The 17,712-nt window shown below is 42.5% G+C and overlaps 1 protein-coding gene and 1 long non-coding RNA gene across 2 annotated transcripts in view; one reads left to right on the forward strand and one right to left on the reverse strand.

The window, feature by feature from the left end:
* The window catches only part of NAGA (alpha-N-acetylgalactosaminidase), a 509,595-nt gene that overhangs the window by 17,154 nt on the left and 474,729 nt on the right, over positions 1-17,712 (reverse strand). The window lies entirely within an intron of this gene.
* Positions 14,601-15,237, forward strand: LOC147748076 (uncharacterized). The gene is made up of 3 exons (XR_015299708.1): positions 14,601-14,673; positions 14,761-14,834; positions 14,933-15,237. It is a non-coding gene; the product is annotated as an uncharacterized LOC147748076 (long non-coding RNA).

Consider the following 17,712-nt stretch of genomic DNA (forward strand, 5'->3'; position numbering starts at 1 on the left):
AGTCTTGTTAGCCTGTGATTCCATTTGAAGGTTGCTGTCCACCCAGACTCCCAAGTTTCGCACCGTTTTAGCTGGAGTAAGAGGTTCCTCTTCAGGTGTAAGCCTGAACTCCAGGAGGTAACTGTTGGGACAATCTGGCCGTGGGGCAGTAAACCACCTCTGTCTTCCCACCATTAAATTGTAGGGAGTTACTCCTGAGCCATCCAGCCGTCTGCTGCATACACTCCTGGAAGAGGTCCATCGACACTGCTTGTCTCCCCTCAAGGGAGAACACCAGTTGAGTGTCATTGGCATAGTTGACCAAATCAATGCCGAAAGATTTAATTATAGGGAACAGAGGCTGAAGGTAGATGTTAAACAGGACAGGGCTGACCGCAGAGCCCTGCTGTACCCCATATTGCACTGAAGACTTACTAGAGGTGAAAGGTGCCAGATTCACCATCTGCTGTCTTCCTGATAGGTAAGATCTCAAGCATTTTAAAGCCTGACCTGACACCCCTATACTCTCCAGCCTTTCCAACAATATTACATGGCTCACCGTATCGAATGCGGCCGACATATCGAGTAGCACCAAAATGGTGTCACTCCCATTGTCAGCTCGCATCTGCAGATTGTCCAGTACAGTCGCCAAGGCGGTCTCTGTGCCATGACCTGGACGGAATCCAAATTGGTCCCTATCCAGCAGATGGTTGTCCTCCAGATAACAAGAGAGGCTTTTCCTGACTACTTTCTCCAGGATTTTAATTGGATAAGGCAAGAGAGAAATAGGTCGAACATTTGCTGGTGTATTGGGGTCTAATGATGTTTTTTTTAGCAGAGGGGTTACTACTGCTAACTTCCATGCCCTTGGAACAACTCCCACTTCCAAAGATTGACTGCAAATCTGTTGTAACCAGGGCCTACAGTTTTCCAGATTTTATACTGAAGAGGATCAAGTGGGGAGTCAGAGGCCACGCTGTTAGCCAAGATTTTAAAAGAGTCGGCAGTAAGGGCGGGAAATATGTCCAGGGAGATATTTGCCCGGACCACTTCATCTAGTCCCCGGGCAGAATTATCCAGGTCACTGCTGTTATTGAGGTCAAGGTCTCTGACAATTTTCGCAATTTTATCTTTAAAATGAGCAGCAATCTCCTCGCAAAGTTCTTGCGAGGCAGCTACCTTCTTGCTTGTGCCTATTGGGCATGAGAGTTCCTTGACGATTTGAAACAGAGCTTTTGTACTATTGGAGGCTTGTAGAATGGAATTAGCATAGAAGTTTGATTTGGACAGAGCAATAGCCTTTTTATATGTGGCTGATACCAGCTTCAAAGCTATTTTATCTGATACAGAGTAGGTCTTCCTCCATTTCCTCTCCGCTTTCTTACAGGTCGAGCATAGTAATCTTAATTCCTCGCTGTACCAGGGGGCTGAGGTTTTCTTCCTATTTTTTTAAACTTTTTATAGGAATTATGGGGTCCAAACTATTAGTTATGTGGCTACAAAAAGCTTCATCAATCAGTAGTTTATAAAGCGCACTACTCAACCGTGATGGTCTACTGGCGCTGGAGGTGGGGGGGGGGGGCCATAGCCAGCCCCATGTCAGTCGAAGAGCCAGGTCTTGAGGTCCTTCCTGAACGTGTGGAGGGTTGGGGAGCGTCTGATGTTGATAGGGAGCTCGTTCCAGGTTTTGGCTGCAATGTAGGAGAAAGCTCTCCCGCCGGCTTTGCTTTTGCGGAAGCGGGGGAGCGGAGGTGTCTCTTGGGTACGTGGAAATAAAGTGGGTGAGAAGGGCACATTCTTATTTAATTTGGGCTACAGTTGATTTATATGTGTGCTGTGATGGGAAATATGCCTGCGGAGCATATGAGATACAACAAAACAAGTGGCCTAGTTCCAAAGTGGCAACTAGGACTCCCACACACACTACGAATGAAACAAAAATCAAAATTCCTCTGATTGATTTTCATACGATATGAATTTCTGCAACAAATGTTTGCTTATTCTTGTGTACGAGAAAACACGTTACATTATAACGAAATCATAAAACAGCAGACTTTTCTGTGTCACAAATTCCAGAACCCAATGCATTTCGGGACACTTGGTCCCTTCATCAGGGGTATTTATCTTCACACAGATGAGTACCGGTGTTGAGTTCAAAGCTGCTCTGTACTGAGCAGACCAAACTGCTATAAGGCAGAACTGTTGCACAGTATAGAGGGTGGGAAACACACTTTGTATGCCCGAGATCGCGTTGATCGACCACAACCGGTAAAAAAATTCTCTCACCGACACTCCTACACTGTCTCCGAACTGGAGCATAGTGCCGCTGTGTAAATACTTCTAAATCACTTTCCAACTTCCGACGGTGAAATTCACTGAATTCCTGGCATATGCATCACCCCGACCGCGCTGCTTTCCGAGCAATTCACTCTCAATGTGTACGTGGAAACATACTCGGTCGTTGAGGTATTTGGGCCCGATGTTGTTGAGGGATTTGTAGGCGTGGGTGAGGAGTTTGACCGTGACCCTCTTCTCAACGGGGAGCCAGTGGAGGCTTCATAGGTGTTCGGTCATATGTTTGTGGCGCGGTGTCCCCAAGACGAGCCTGGCTGCGGCGTTCTGGATTGTTTGGAGCTTGCTTAGAAGAGTTTTGTTGATTCCGGCTTAGAGGGCATTGCTGTAGTCTAGTCTGCTGGTAATGAGTGCATGGGTGACAGTTTTTCTGCAGTCGGGGGGGGAGGGGTCCATTTGAAGGTCTTACGGAGGATGCGGAGGCAGTTGAAACTGGTGGAGGAGATGGTGTCGAGGATTATGCTGAGGTTCTGAGCGTGGTCAGTCTGGGTGGGCGGGCTTCCGAAGGCGGGGTGTTAAAGATTGCAGGGATCGCTGTTAGCATGAGCTGAAAGCCATTTTGTACTTGGCAGCCATCTTAGTTAGCCATGTGCTTGCTATGTGCTTTCTCCCTCTTCCAGAGCCTTGCACATGCTCAGAGGGGCCTAGCTAGTAGAATGCACCTGCTCTTATGTTGTAACGGTCAGGCTATTCTTGCTGATGTAAGGAGAACAATCTCTCCTCCCACTTTGTAGAGCAAGCAAATCTTGTATACCCATATTAGTCATTTTGCATGCTTACATGTGCCAGGACCTCCCCTTGGTTTTATGCTGACTAGTATGTACACCTATGTAAGAAAACAACAGGAGAAAACCCATAAACCACGTTGGGATGGGTGCAATATGTAGATGAGGACAGTTCCCAACAGGTATTATGTAGAGACCGTTTAAAAGATGTATGCAATAAGCATTACAAAGAAGGAAGAGCCAAGGAGTCAAGAAAGTTTTTCATAAACAGTGGTATTATTTCCAAATTGGTCGAAGGTCAATACAGTTAAAGTAGCACTGTACAGAGTGGATCGTGTGACAACCCGGTGACACTTGGTGCAGGTGCTATATACAATAAGTGACAAGTGAGTGTGCAAGTGTTTAAAATGACAGCAATTACGACGCATTAAAACAGAGTTTACAACATCAAATGATGGCCCCAGTGGAGACAAGTAATTGTTCACTTGAAACAAAGTTATTAAGATGGGAGCACAAGATGTGGAATGCGTCTTTAAGTTCGAGCTGTCTAGTCGACGGCGTTTCGATCCCTGTTGTTCGGGATCCTCATCAGGACGGGGTTGTCGATGAGAACAGTGGTAGTAGCTTTCCAAGGATGGCAAAATCCAAATCCTGGGTTAAACCTCAGTGTTTCACGATAACTGGATGATTCTTCCATCTGGACAGCGAGCGGCGTAGGCGAGTCCTGAATGAATCAAGGAGGATGGCCGTAACCGGGGTCTGCTGTCACAGCGGGTTGCAGGCAATGAAGCTGTCATTTTAAACACTTGCACACTCACTTGTCACTTATTGTATATAGCACCTGCACCAAGTGTCACCGGGTTGTCACACGATCCACTCTGTACAGTGCTACTTTAACTGTATTGACCTTCGACCAATTTGGAAATAATACCACTGTTTATGAAAAACTTTCTTGACTCCTTGGCTCTTCCTTCTTTGTAATGCTTATTGCATACATCTTTTAAACGGTCTCTACATAATACCTGTTGGGAACTGTCCTCATCTACATAGTATGTACACCTAAGCATATATAAGGCCCCTGTTTTCTATACTCTTTAGAATGCCTCCTACAGTTACCTGAGGGTACTGTGTGACGTAGTCTCCCTCATCTGAGGTCAATAAATGTTTTCTTTATATTACAGCTTCAGTGCCAATCTCTTCTTTGTTGGTTTAAAAGAAACAGGTGCATCATTGAACCCCTTAGGAGGTTTATATTTCTACAAATGGCGCTCAACATGGACCTCATCAGAGAAGCGGCTATCCAGGACAGGAGACAGGAATCTACTGAGGAGTACAGGACAGGACTCTACTGAGGAGATATCCTGTACACGGAGATTCTCTGTCTCTGCAGCCCAGTATATTTCTGGTCTTCTTGGTTTGATCCTCCAAATGTTTACAGCTCCTGACTGAGAACATTTTTGGCGTGAGTATTCTAAAAACGACCGATAGGTCATTCAGAACTTGGCAGTGAGAGGTTGGAGATTTGTGCTTAGGAGATTTGTGCTTTGGAAAGGTTGTTGATGTGATTTGTTTTGGTATAGGCCAAAGATGATGGAATATGGAAATATATGAATTGCAATTTGTGTAGGGAGGTAATTAGTAGATTTTTCTCTAATTTGTGAATTATATGTAACAGCACATTTTGTGTTAAGTGCCACTGCTGTATAATATTGCATATTCTGCAATAATTTTGGCATGCCTGTTTCAAGCGCACATGGAAGAATGTGTTGCTTTTTGGAGGTACCATAATAGGATTTGAACCGAATCAGCCGGCTCCGAAGGGATATCTAAATAGGTTTAGGTATAAAAAACTGATTTCTTCCTTGGTGACTACGTACCACATGGAATTAAAATATGTACATGAAAAAAGGATCCTGGTCTGTCTATAAGTGATGATATGCCGGGCGATTCTTTTTGTGTTCTGCCAGCCAAAAATAGTGAATTTGGTGTATTTTAGCTTCTTCAAAATGGAACAGTCTTTGGGCTGTTTTTTGTGCAGTTTTTTTGGGCTACTTTTGAGAAGTTTTTCTTGTAAACATGACTTACAATTAGTATTTACAAAAGGTTTGGTTTCAGTACAGTCTGTGGGCTGTTTTTTGTTTCAATCCTAAGTGTTGATATGTGAGTTAATCGTGTGTTTAAATGTCTATGTAGTTTGTGATCTGACATTGGTGGTACTTGTGTGAGTAAGTAGCGATTGCGCTCTTTGTGTAAGAATGGCTAGCCTTAAGCGGGCTGTATTGTGTGTTCTGAGTGTATGACCCCTTTCTGTGAATGTCTGGAATGAGCTCTTTGTGTTTGTTTATCTTTTTTGTTTGCTGTCATCATTCTATTATGAAAAATGTCATTTAGTTACTTACATATTAAATAAAAAATTTAGAAATGAATTATATAACTTATGCTAAATAGCTGCATGTTACTATTAAATCGACAGAGTAAGACACTATAGATGTGTGCAAATTGAACAATGCTAAAGATAAAATTAGAATTCACATTCAATCGGAATAAAATAGGCCTCAAAAACGAAATTGTGTACTTTGTAATAATTATGACTGAAATACTAAATGTTACAGCATTTTCCTTAGATATATTGTATCAGATATTAAAAGGCATTCACATCATCTGAGTAAATTGGTTGTTGCTGAACTAAACACACATAATAAGAACAATAGATTTTGACTGCCCTGAAATGTCTGATTTTTAAAGAGACTGACTTTTAAATAGACTGTGACCTGCTTACATTTCAACACTAGAAACAAATTATTTCAAACAGCTGTGTAAATAGCACATGGCTGTTTCTGATCGCAGGCCACAGAAAGGAATGCTGAGTCAACTAGATCTTAAGTCAGTGCAAACATGGTATAAAAGCCTGCATTCCAGACTGTTGTTTTAAAAGTTACAAATACAGTTTCATTATTTTGGATAACAGAGAGTAAAATTGAAAGTAGGGATTTTCCTTTCTTAATGCCTTTTTACATAAGCACATCCATGGTTCTGATGTTACATAATACTAACGGTCCTTTAAAAAGTGTCGCAGATTTTTCATGTTTCAAATTAGGCTTCTGTGCTTAGGGTTATAAATGAATGTGTTTAAATATGACTGGGAAGGAATGAAGCTTGCTTTTCATATGTGGAACCATAAAAAGGGTTGGAGTTATTAAAAAAAATTGATTATATGAAAAAAACATTTTATTAAAAATAAGTGTATTAAATTTGTTTTTTCATCTTTATAAAGCTTAATAATCATACTGTAAACTCCTAGCATTAAATCTGAATTTAAGCAGCGTTGTACCGCAATTGGGTGGGAGGGGGGGTGGGGGGGGGGCTAAAATGGAAAATGTCACATTACCCAGGCGTACAAAACTCATTTATGTAAGGCTTTACCTTATACATTTCTGATTTCCAGTTCCTAGGCTATCTAGAGAACATTCTGGGGATTCCAATTATGCAAAAATATTGTAGGATATTCATTTTTAAGTCCCCCAAACCCCAAAGTCGAAATTGGGTAAATTTCACTGTCTAAAAGCAGTTCTGCCACTCAGAGCAGCTTTCAAACTGCTCTTAGGCTTCAGTAACTGCACAGATTTAAGTATAACACAAATAGCTGACCTCTATACTGCTAGAAAAGTATACCGCACACTGCTTACAATTGAAAATACATATAAAACCCAGTAGAAGTTATTAAGCGTAATTCTAAATTACTGGAAAACAGGAATAACAGAACTGCCTTTCAGCTGTGATTCTTCATAGTTGCTTTGAATTGGAAAAGCTGCATGGAAAGTCATGCGCACCAAATGGGACAGCTGGTAAAGGGTTAAAGGTCGAGTTCTACATTTAGAAGCCTAGCAGGACTCAGAGCCAAGTTTGCTTTGACATTTTGACCTCTGCCAATTTTTAAAAGACAAGATGGCTGCGCCTGAAGAGAAGGAGAAGTTTTGCTTACTTTTTTTTTGGCAAAAGCAAGTTTTTATGCATTCATATGAACAGAAGACAATATAATGGTATAAGTGAGTTCTGATTGACAGATAGCTCTGCCATGTATATAGCACTAATGCTTTTAGAGCTGAGATAATATGGCAATGGGATTTAGTTTGTATTCATTCACCCTCATGCTACAACTAGTATACTTGCTAAAGGGATTGGTGGTTGGTTATTAATGTTTCTAGCTAGCTCAATGTTCTATTTACCTCCTCCTAGTTTGTTTATGCCCAGTTGCTACAAATAGGGGTTGATACTGTTGACAGAAGTGAAACCTGTTTCAGGTTTCCTACTGTCAAAATGGGGGAAGGTGGCTAGCTCCTCTACAAATTAAGGGTGGGCAAATTTATGTTTTCTCTCTCTATTTCTCACTTGGTTTTGAGACTGTCTAAGCTGTCTGTGAAATAGCCATGAGACATTTAATTGGCTATTCAGTAATACTGTTTTAAACACTGTTAGCATTAATAAAATGAATACAATATATATGCTATGTTACTGCCCATTAGATTTGATGTTTTTATGAAAAGAAGAGTAATCAAGATTGCTGTTCCCTAATTTGACTTTCAAGGGGAACTAGATGTGGGTAGTTTTTGTTCTAAAATTCTCAAGTGATAACACCATTATTATTAGCTAGTCTGTGTAAATAAACTGACAGTCCTTATTAGAGATGATGTTGCATAGTTTGGGAAGATGCCCATGTGATTCTTAGCAAACATTTTTGAAGAAATATTGTTTTATAGGAGTTTGTCACAACATGTTCTGCTGGAGAAAATGTACCCACTACGTTGAAGCTTTTTTTAGTTCTTTTTGTAATAAGAATCCCTGCTAAATTAGCAGTGTTAGATTTTGCTGTTGCATCTATAACATGAGAGCATGGTCCTAGGCGTACAATGTAGGTGCTTTTATTAAGAGAAATCATTTTAGAAGTGTCTGCGGTCCTGCACAAGTAATGTAAAATCTATGAGTAAAAGTGTAGAACATTTTCCTTTTTTCTTGAGGGTCTTCAGATTAGTAATATGGGAATACACAGATGTAAGGATTTAAGGTATGTCTGTATTGTTTTTCTCTTTTCCTCAGAATTTAGTAAATGAACACAGACTTCCTTAGCTGCTTCAAATAGAGTAATAGGTCCAGGGATTTTGTTTTACTCTCAGATAGATGAAGTGGTTCTTGGATGCCTTGCTAATATATGGGGCGTCCCAAGACTAGGAAGTATTCTGAGACTATCCTCTATGTTGATAGATTATTTATGTGCCTTGTCTAAAGACCTTTTGTTCTGTCCACAAATAGATATTTGCTGCCTTACAACTATTGCCAGAGGGGCTCGGACATCAGATCCAGCTTGGGGAGTCAGCACCAGTCCAGCTTGAAGTCAAGGTGAAGGTAACCAGCACAGGCGTTGCTGGCACCTAGGACCTCATTGAAGGCGGAGGCCCTGGGATGTGAATTGTGTACCCCTGCCACTGTATTGGGCGAAAGATGGGGTCACAAATCAGTAAGGAGAAATCTGAGATCAAGGTTTTTGATGCCCAGCTGAGAGAGTCACAGACCGACCAGAACGGCAAGGAGGCTTTGCTTGAGGTGACCACTTTTGAAACATGGGTTGCTTCAGAGATCCTAGAATCAGGCCTCTGAATCCTGGTCCCAAAGTAAATGCAAGTTTGCACCTTTGTTTGTTGGTCAAGAGATACCTGGGCACACTGGATGCAATGTCTGGCCCCAACAAAAGAGCAGTGCGCAGTAGAGTAATATAGGAGTTAGGGAAGGACTTGAGTTTAGGGTACAGGTGCTGTGTATCTGGTGCCTGTTAGATTGAAGTGAAGAAAACTGGTGCACTGCCCGAGACACTGGACAGGATCACTGAGGGCATTTGCCCTGGGGGGTGATTGCCCTATCCTGAAAGAAGAAACTTTTCCCTTGGCACTGGGCTGTGCTTCCTGAGTTGCTAGTTGTGCAGCTCCACCGTGGAAACAACAAGAGCCTGCCTGTGAGGCTCAAAGGGACACAGGGAGAAGACTCCCCTCTGGCTGGTTGTACAGCGGCTTTAATTTCCCAAATACTTCTTTTTGTTAGCGATGTGACTTTGCCCTCCTCCTAAAAGTACATTAAATTTATGTTCTAGGCCTCATAAAGGGAACACTGGAAAAGTCTATAGAAAATGTTTTAGATATGTGCTGTTGACTATTCTGAAATTGAAATGGATGGTCAATGAAATGCATAGGAGCCCTGAAAATGTTTTTACTAGATTGTTCTAGGATTTGCTTTTGCTTAGGGCTGGAAAAAAAATTGATAATTCAGTTGTGATAATAGTCAATACTCTCTCCTGCTATCTGTATATTAATTATGACCCAATGCTTTGTTTCCTTTGTACTCCTGCTTATACCTTATATATACCCGCTTAATGAAATGTTTAGAATGAAAAATGCCCACCTAGGAATGATTTATGGTATTGATAAATTTATGAAAATAAATGTGCAAATATTTTCTATGTTCCTACTGGATCATAGGAATGGCGTTAGCTCATGCTAAAAGGACTATCTGTTAAAGATTGCAGGGATCGCTGTTAGCATGAGCTGAAAGCCATTTTGTACTTGGCAGCCATCTAAGTTAGCCATGTGCTTGCTATGCGCTTTCTCCCTCTTCCAGAGCCTTGCACATGCTCAGAGGGGCCTAGCTAGTAGAATGCACCTGCTCTTATGTTATAACTGTCAGGCTATTCTTGCTGATGTAAGGAGAAAAATATCCCCTCCCACTTTGTTGAGGAAGCAAATCTTGTATACCCATATTAGTCATTTTGCATGCTTACATGTGCAGGACCTCCCCTTGGTTTTATGCTGACTATGTAAATCCAAGCATGTATAAGGCCCCGGTTTTCTGTACTCCTTAGAATGCATCCTACAGTTACCTGAGGGTACTGTGTGACGTAGTCTCCCTCATCTGAGGTCAATACATATGTTTTATTTATATTACAAATTATGTGCCAATCTCTTCTTTGTTGGTTTAAAATAACCAGGTGCATCAGTGAACCCCTTAGGAGGTTTATATTTCTACCGGGGGGCCACCAGGTGTTGTCCCAGGCAGAGGTGCAAGACTCCAGGGTGAGGACCTCGGTCTTCTCGGAGTTGAGCTTTAGGCAGCTGTACTTCATCCAGGGTGTCACGTTCTTCATTCCTTCCTGGAAGCAGAGTTTGGTGTCTTCGGGATTCTTCGTGAGTGAGAGGATGAGCTGGGTGTTGTCGGATTAGGATACGATGCAAAGCCCGTGCTGTCTGACGATGGCGGCGATGGAGGCTAAGTAGATGTTGAAGAGTGTCAGGCTTAGTGAAGATCCTTGGGGTACTACGCAGATGATGTCAGTGGGGTCGGTAAGGAAGTGGGGGAGGCTGATCCTCTGGGTTCTGCCGGAGAGGAAGGTTTGAATCCAGTCGAGGGCGGTTCCCTATATTCCTGCGTTGTGGAGTCTGGTGGCTAGTGTGCGATATGAGACATGTCGAAGGCTGCGGAGAGGTCTAGGAGGATGAGGGCCGTGGTGTGCCCCTGGTCTAGCAGCATGCAGATGTTATCGGTTGCTGAGAGGAGGGCAGTCTCGGTGCTGTGGAAGTTAGACTGGGAGGCGTCTAAGATGCAGTTTTCTTCGATGAAGGCGGTCAGCTGGGTGTTCACGAATCTTTCGGTGACTTTGGCTGCGAAAGGGAGAAGAGAGATGGGTCTGTAGTTTTTCAGGTCGGTTGGGTCGGGCATTGGTTTTTTGAGGAGGGGTTTCACCTCTGCGTGCTTCCATTCGTCTGGGTAGATGCCAGATATGAGGGAGGAGTTGATTGTTTGTCCTAGTTCGGGTGCGATGACAGCGGCGGCCCTGTGGAAGATGTGAGGAGGCAGGGGTCCGTTGGGGTTCCTGAGTGAGTCTTCTTCATGGTTGAGATGAGCTCGACGGACCCAGGAGGTGATGGACACATTTTACGGCGGTGGTGGGGCGGGCGTGGTGCTGTTTTCTGCTGGCACGCTGAAGTTGTCATAGAGGGCCTTCATTCAGGCATCCTCATAATCTAGGTGATCTGAAAAGCGAATTCCCCCAAAAATAAGGCGTAAGATACGCTCTTTCGCTTTTGGTTTTATGTATGTCAGCCTCAACCAGGTATTGCATCTTAGTCAAATTCCATGAACAATAGCCATGGATAGATAGGTCTGAAGCAACAGTTGCTAAAAGTACGACCTGATTTGAGACCATCATGCCATCTTGTGAAACTGCCTGAAAATCCTGTCTGCTTTCCTTTGGCATCTTTTTTGTAAATCTTTGCAAAGATTCCCACAAAGATCTGTCATATTGGCACAGTAACTCAGTTGCATTACCGTTTTCGTGATGGTGAGACCTGTGCCACAAATTTCCTTCCCACAGAATCCATATGCTTACTCTCCTTGTTAGGGGGAATAGTGGATTAAGGTGTAACAGCATGAGATTCATTTACAGCATTAATTATCAATGGATCAGGAGTACGGTCCAGCCTTAAAAAGGGAGGGCTTGATCCAGTACCATATATGTTATCATTCTGGATGGTGCAGACTTTATAGAATTTGGAATTAGAAATAGCTGAATGACAGGTTCTAAAAGATCTGGAATCAAGGGCAAAATAGCTCTTGACAAAGACCTATGGTGAAGTGTTTCAAAAATCACTGACGCAGAGGTGGTAGGCATTGGGATAGGGATGTTTAATTTGGTAACTCCTCTTACTAAAATCTCATTAAATGTAATAATAATAATAATTTTGTCTATTGGTGATACTGTAGCTGGTAGAGAATCTGAAAGTGTTGGAAAATAATCTCTAATGGACAAATGATCTGTAGATTTGACACTGATGGTGAATGATTTTGCCGCCTAGTGGTCCTGTGCGAAGTTGATCTTTCACTACGACGTCTGTTGTGCCTTCAAGGGCATCTAGATTGCCTTGGGGATCTCAATTGTCTTGTGGAACCAGATTGTGTTGTAGATCTTGATCTTCTTGGAGATCTAGATCTAAGGCATCTCCTTTTTTGTGGAGTGTCTTTAGGTGCAGGCTTTGATAAAAAACCTGTGGGACCACTGGTGACCATGGGTACTGTGGCAAAACAGGAGTAGCCAGTGGCACTGGTGAGAAACGCAGAGACGCAGACCTTCTGAGTCAGGGGGTGAGGAGAGACTGACCTATGGTGTCACATCCCACATAGGTGAGCATGTTCTGGAGTACTCTGAATCAGAAAAAGGTGGTATTGCCCATCATTTAAGGTGACAGAACCACTTTACTGTATGTCTCTTTGTTGGAGACGCCGACAATGGAGATCTCGATATTGAATAAGAAGCTTATTAAGGTTTCAACAGTGATAGTCATAATATTGATTTCCTTGTTGCTAGTCTCGACATTGATGAAGGTCTCGACGTTGACGGAGGTCTTGGTCTCTATGTTGATGGTGGACTCAACATTGACTTACTGTGTCTTGTTGACATCAAGGTACCATGCAAGTAAAAAGCAAGCATGTGGCCACAGTACCTGTTCTCGATATCAGAGGTCTTGACGTTGTTCAGGAATGTGTTTTTCATGTGATTTCTAATTTTCTGCATTCTTTTGATCTACCTGATGCCATCATCCAATGAGTGTGCTAGTTTGTTTTACAGTTTACATAGTGGCGGGTAACTACCATATTATTTTTCTACGTTATTTTGTACAACGCTTGTTCTGCTAATGAGTTTAAGTGTTTATAAAATGCATGTTCTCCTAATACACCATAGCTGTGTAGAGGTACTGAACACATTATAAATGTTTTCATTCAAGAGTAACTCTATGTGCAAGTGACAGCAAACTTGCATTCATTATGGTCCACACAACTTTTTGGTACTGCAGAAAAAGTCTGTAACAGGAGAAAGATTCTACGTAGTAGAAACTAACTTTTGTAAGCAGCCTTGAGTTATTAGAGAGAATTTACACTCTTCTTAGAAGATTCTTTTTAATACTCTGTTATATTTCTCATGAAACAAATAATAACTCGAAATTGGCACCTTTTGGAAAACATGGAGATTAAATTACAGCGCCCCCTGTTTGTAATGCGGAAAAGCAAAAGCATTGGGCAGGAATTAGTAAGAGCTGACATCAGTACTAGGGAGGTGAAAAAAGAACTACTCGCCCAATGGGGCTTAAAACCAGTGGAGGGGCACCACAAATGTGGAATGTGTGTTGCCTGTGCAAGCACAATAGAGGGAACAGAATTCAATCATGAAAATGTTAAATGGAAACTCTTAACGTTCTCGAACTGCAGGACAAAAAATGTCATATATGCGGTAGTCTCTCCATGCCAAAAAATATACATTGGCAAAACCAACCAACAAATTAACCACAGAATTACACATCGTTCCAGAATTAAGAAGAAGGTGCACACAGCCCCAATGGTTGACCATTTTGTGACAGAAAATCATTCAGAGCATGATTTTAAATGGACAGTTCTGATGGTAGTAAATACATCCAGACTCACTGCAGACATCGACTCCTTATTATTGACTAAGGAAGCGTACCTAATCATGAAATTTAATAGCATTCTAACGGGCCTTAATGAAATGTCTGAGTTATCCAGAGTGGTTTAAGCTCTGTCATTAAATTGCGTTTATATTTATCTGGAGGCGGATATAAGATTGGAATTGACCACACTATGGTGTATTCATAGACTTGGACTGACTTGGGGTAGTTAAATACCAGAAAGATGTATATATATATAGTGGAAGCGTGAAGTGTGGGGGCACCCTTGGTATTTTTTCTTTTATGAGTATGAAGAAGAACATACAGCGAATTTAGAGTACAGCTTGCTAAATAGTGTATTGCTAAGCATGCTACTTTATGAGTATAAAGCCGAGCACAGCCCCTTTTAAAAAAAATTCTATGCTAACATTTGAAGACCTAATGGATTTGAAGGCACGTATAGATTAGTAATTTGAACTGCACGAAAATACCAGGGACCGCAATTGAACTACAGCTCCCAGCATCCTCAGAGGCGCATTGAATAGGTTAACAAGGCATCACTTTCGGGTACACAAATTAGCTGTTGCCTGCAGCGAGGACGCTTGACTTTCTGGCTGATACGAAGTTGAATAGGTAAGAAAGGATCCAATAACTCATTGTAAATGCCGTAATATTTACCGTGAGCTTGAGAGTAATTATGGCTACGGTGTTTTATAGTGCGGGGGACACTCATGACCGAGGAAGATTCCGGGTGACTAACATAGCCAAGAAGGAACGCGGGGACTCGGGTGTTTCAGAAATACAGAGGTGAGAATACGCTGTGGTAGCGGTTTATAACTTCCACCGTTTGAAGTAGAGAATGCACATTAACGCGGGCATTGGCCTTGTTTTGTAACAGGAGCGGCTGAAAGAAGAAGATAGCCGTGTTCGAAATGCCGCCATAAATAGACACAGGTATGCCAAACTAAGGGCTATATAAAATGTCAGAAATGAAGTTAGATGGGAGAATATCGCAACAATATATACTCTCTTCTCCACAGAGCTGACTCAGGCCCTGACCCCCTGTATTACCACGCATTGGGAAAGATTGACTGCTTGCACGAACCAGACGTAGATGCAAGGTAGGCTTGGATACAGTGCCCACTGTTAGAACCATGAAATTGAGCACAGCAGACACGATTAGTGAACTAGAAGATTGTTTTTTACAGATTAATTACGCCTTTGGCTGCTACCCACACTTTGGAAACCACTAAACATCCACAATTTAAGAATCGTCTAGAAGGTATGTGATGGGACCTTCAGGGATTGATAAAGGCCGCGAGGAAGGGCAGAAGTACTATTGCTGATTAGTTTTTATTTTATTTTCTATTTGCTTCATAGATTATCCACCTTTGCCCATAATAAGAAGCCCTGATGAAAGCCCGTGAAGAATTTATACGTGGCTGGAAACGCGTCTGCATTTGGCATTTTTCTTAAATTGAAGGAATTAATTAAAGCATCCTCTTAGATTGAAGGAATTAATTAAAATCTTTCATGGTGCTTTACAAATAGGCAAACACTGGCCATGCTGCTTGTTGTGATGAATTATATCGAGCAGCATGCTCTTTTGAATTGAAAAGTGGAGCAATTGTTGTACATAAGTGTGTTTATGTTGTCAAATTGATTTTGTCTAAAAGTATTTGTATATGTGTGTGTATTTAAAGTGTTTTCATTGTATAAACTATATGTGTTTCTGAGAATAGAAGAGATTTCCTATTCAGAGAAAATATTTAAAATTAAAAAAATAAGAGGTTGAATAAAATAACCTAACCACTAAAAGAATATAGTGTGGTTTTCTGAAAAACAAAAAGTGGGAATCCAGGTACTTTCTTGTGTATTTTGTTTGGAGAGGAGTGCACAAGGCCCCCCTTCCCAGGCCGATATCTGCCCCAGGGACCCCATTCCCCAAAGCCTGGTGTGCTTGTTTGGGGAAGAGGGCATGTGGCCCCCCTTTGGGACGGATTTCGTCCTGAGGACTCCATGTCCCAGGGCACTGCGCAGTTTTTAGGGGTTGGGGGGGTCTCCATCTCCAAACTCCGTCTCCCAGCTGCACTTTATATGGGGACAGGGGTATGTGGCCTGCCTCCCCAGGCCAATTTTGGCCTTGGGGACCCCCTTCCTATTTAAATAGGATAAGCACCATGGCTGCACCCCCAAAGCGTCTAATGGGTGGAGATGGGGAACTGCACATCCCCCTTCTTATAGAAATAGTATTTTGACCAAGTTGTGGACTTCTTGAGGCTTCTGGGGGCTCGGGCTGGCTGGGGGGGGCAACGCAACCCTTCCCCTTTATAAAAGGAGCCCTGGTAGTAGGCTCCCAGGGGCATAATGTTATTATATGAGGCCTGGAAGCCATTTTTGTCCCTACCCCACAAGAGTCTTGCAGGATTGTGGTGTTCTTTACAATTTTATTTCTTTTTTGGCCCCAGGGGGGTTCCTTTGGCCCCCTAGGGGGTCAGGGTATTCCTACCTTGCCCTCTTATATTATTGTTTTAGAACTTCAGGACTGGGGCTAACTCCCCGAGTCCCGTAAAGACTGCCAGCAACATTTTTCTCATGTTGCTGGCAGCCAATTAGAGCGCTTGCTCTCACAGGAATTTTGACGCCCATGAGAGTGAAATGGCCCAAGGGAAACAAAACTCCCTGTGCAAATCAGTACACTCTATTTTTAAACTGGTGCTCCTGTGAGAGTCTCGCAGGCTCACAAGCACAACCGTCCAAATATCTATATTTTCTGACCCCTAATATCTCAAAAACTACTGAATGTATTTACACCAAATCACAAAAAAATTTGGGGACCAAGATCTAGCATCCTGCCAAATTTGGTGTAATTCCGTTCAGCAGCTTTTGCTGTATTCTTGTTTAATGAAGTCTATGGAAAATGCATGGGGATTTTGCGTTTTGGGCCCCTACCCTTTATTCTCTCTCCTTGCTTGACGGATCACCGTAAAACTGTCCAGGAAGGAGTTGAGATGGATGACCTTTTGTTTTATAAAGTTTTATAAAGTTTTGTGGAGATTCATCAAACTGGGCCAAAGTTATTAGCAAACCAAAAAACACTCCATTAATGGAAAAGCAGACCTAACTATAACTACCTATATCTATGATAAAGTGCTCTGGGATGCCACGCATCATGGATGGGACAACTAAGTGCTTATTACTATTGATTAGGAAGAAAAATATGCGTTTCTGATTGGTTGAGAGAGATTATTTTCCCGTTGGCTTTTTTGGTCCAACAGGACTGGTACAGGTCCTGCAGCACCAAACAGTCTGATAGGCTGGTTGCACTTTGAAGAAAACGTTTGCAGCTACCATTACAGTACATGAGGTCTTAGTCTAATGTCCTGAACAAATATAAAAAAAATAAGAGATAAGAGGGCACTCTAACACCCTCACATTCATGTGGAGGACTCAGCACGACTACCCTAATAGGCCCAAACAAAACTGTACCATGAGTACTCCTGCGGGACCCAGCTCAGCCCTCCTGTGAGGCACCACAGTACTCATGCAGGAGCTGTACTGCAGGACCCTGCAAGTGTCACTGGGTCTAGCTTGCATGGTCCTGCAGTACCATGGAGGTGACATTTGCTCATTGTACTGTGGCAATGCAAAAAATAAAATAATAAAAAATAGAAAACATGTACTTGGGAGGTGGGGGTCTGCTGGGAGGGAAAGTGTGCTCGCAGGGGATTGAGTCAATTACATTGCCATAGTATAGGCCATGCTGCTAACCCCATGCTGCACACTGCTGATGCCTGCGGGGGATGGGCGCAGGGACTGGCTGCAGGCCTGGCCCTCCTGCCACCCCCTGCCGTGCATGGCTAAAGGCCATGTACAATAAAGGTTTGGAAGCCTGTGTGGAAGTTGGCTGCACAGGGTTGTTTGCATCCCTGGAATTGGGCCAACCCCTCGCAGTGCTCAGTGGAAGGCTGAGTGAGGTGGGGGTTGGGCATCCTTAGTGGGTTGGATGCAAGGCCTGGCCAGAGGACAGGCTTAGTGGCCAACCTATCACTGTGAACAGCTGAAAACTGTGCTCAACAGAGTAGTTGTGTGAATATGAACAAAAGAACACAGAAATTCAGTGAAAAAACAAAGGTTAAAGTCACATTATAGTTAGGTTT

This window comes from Lissotriton vulgaris, chromosome 1_1, assembly GCF_964263255.1.
Source record: "Lissotriton vulgaris chromosome 1_1, aLisVul1.2, whole genome shotgun sequence".
In the NCBI taxonomy this organism is placed as follows: Eukaryota; Metazoa; Chordata; class Amphibia; order Caudata; family Salamandridae; genus Lissotriton; species Lissotriton vulgaris.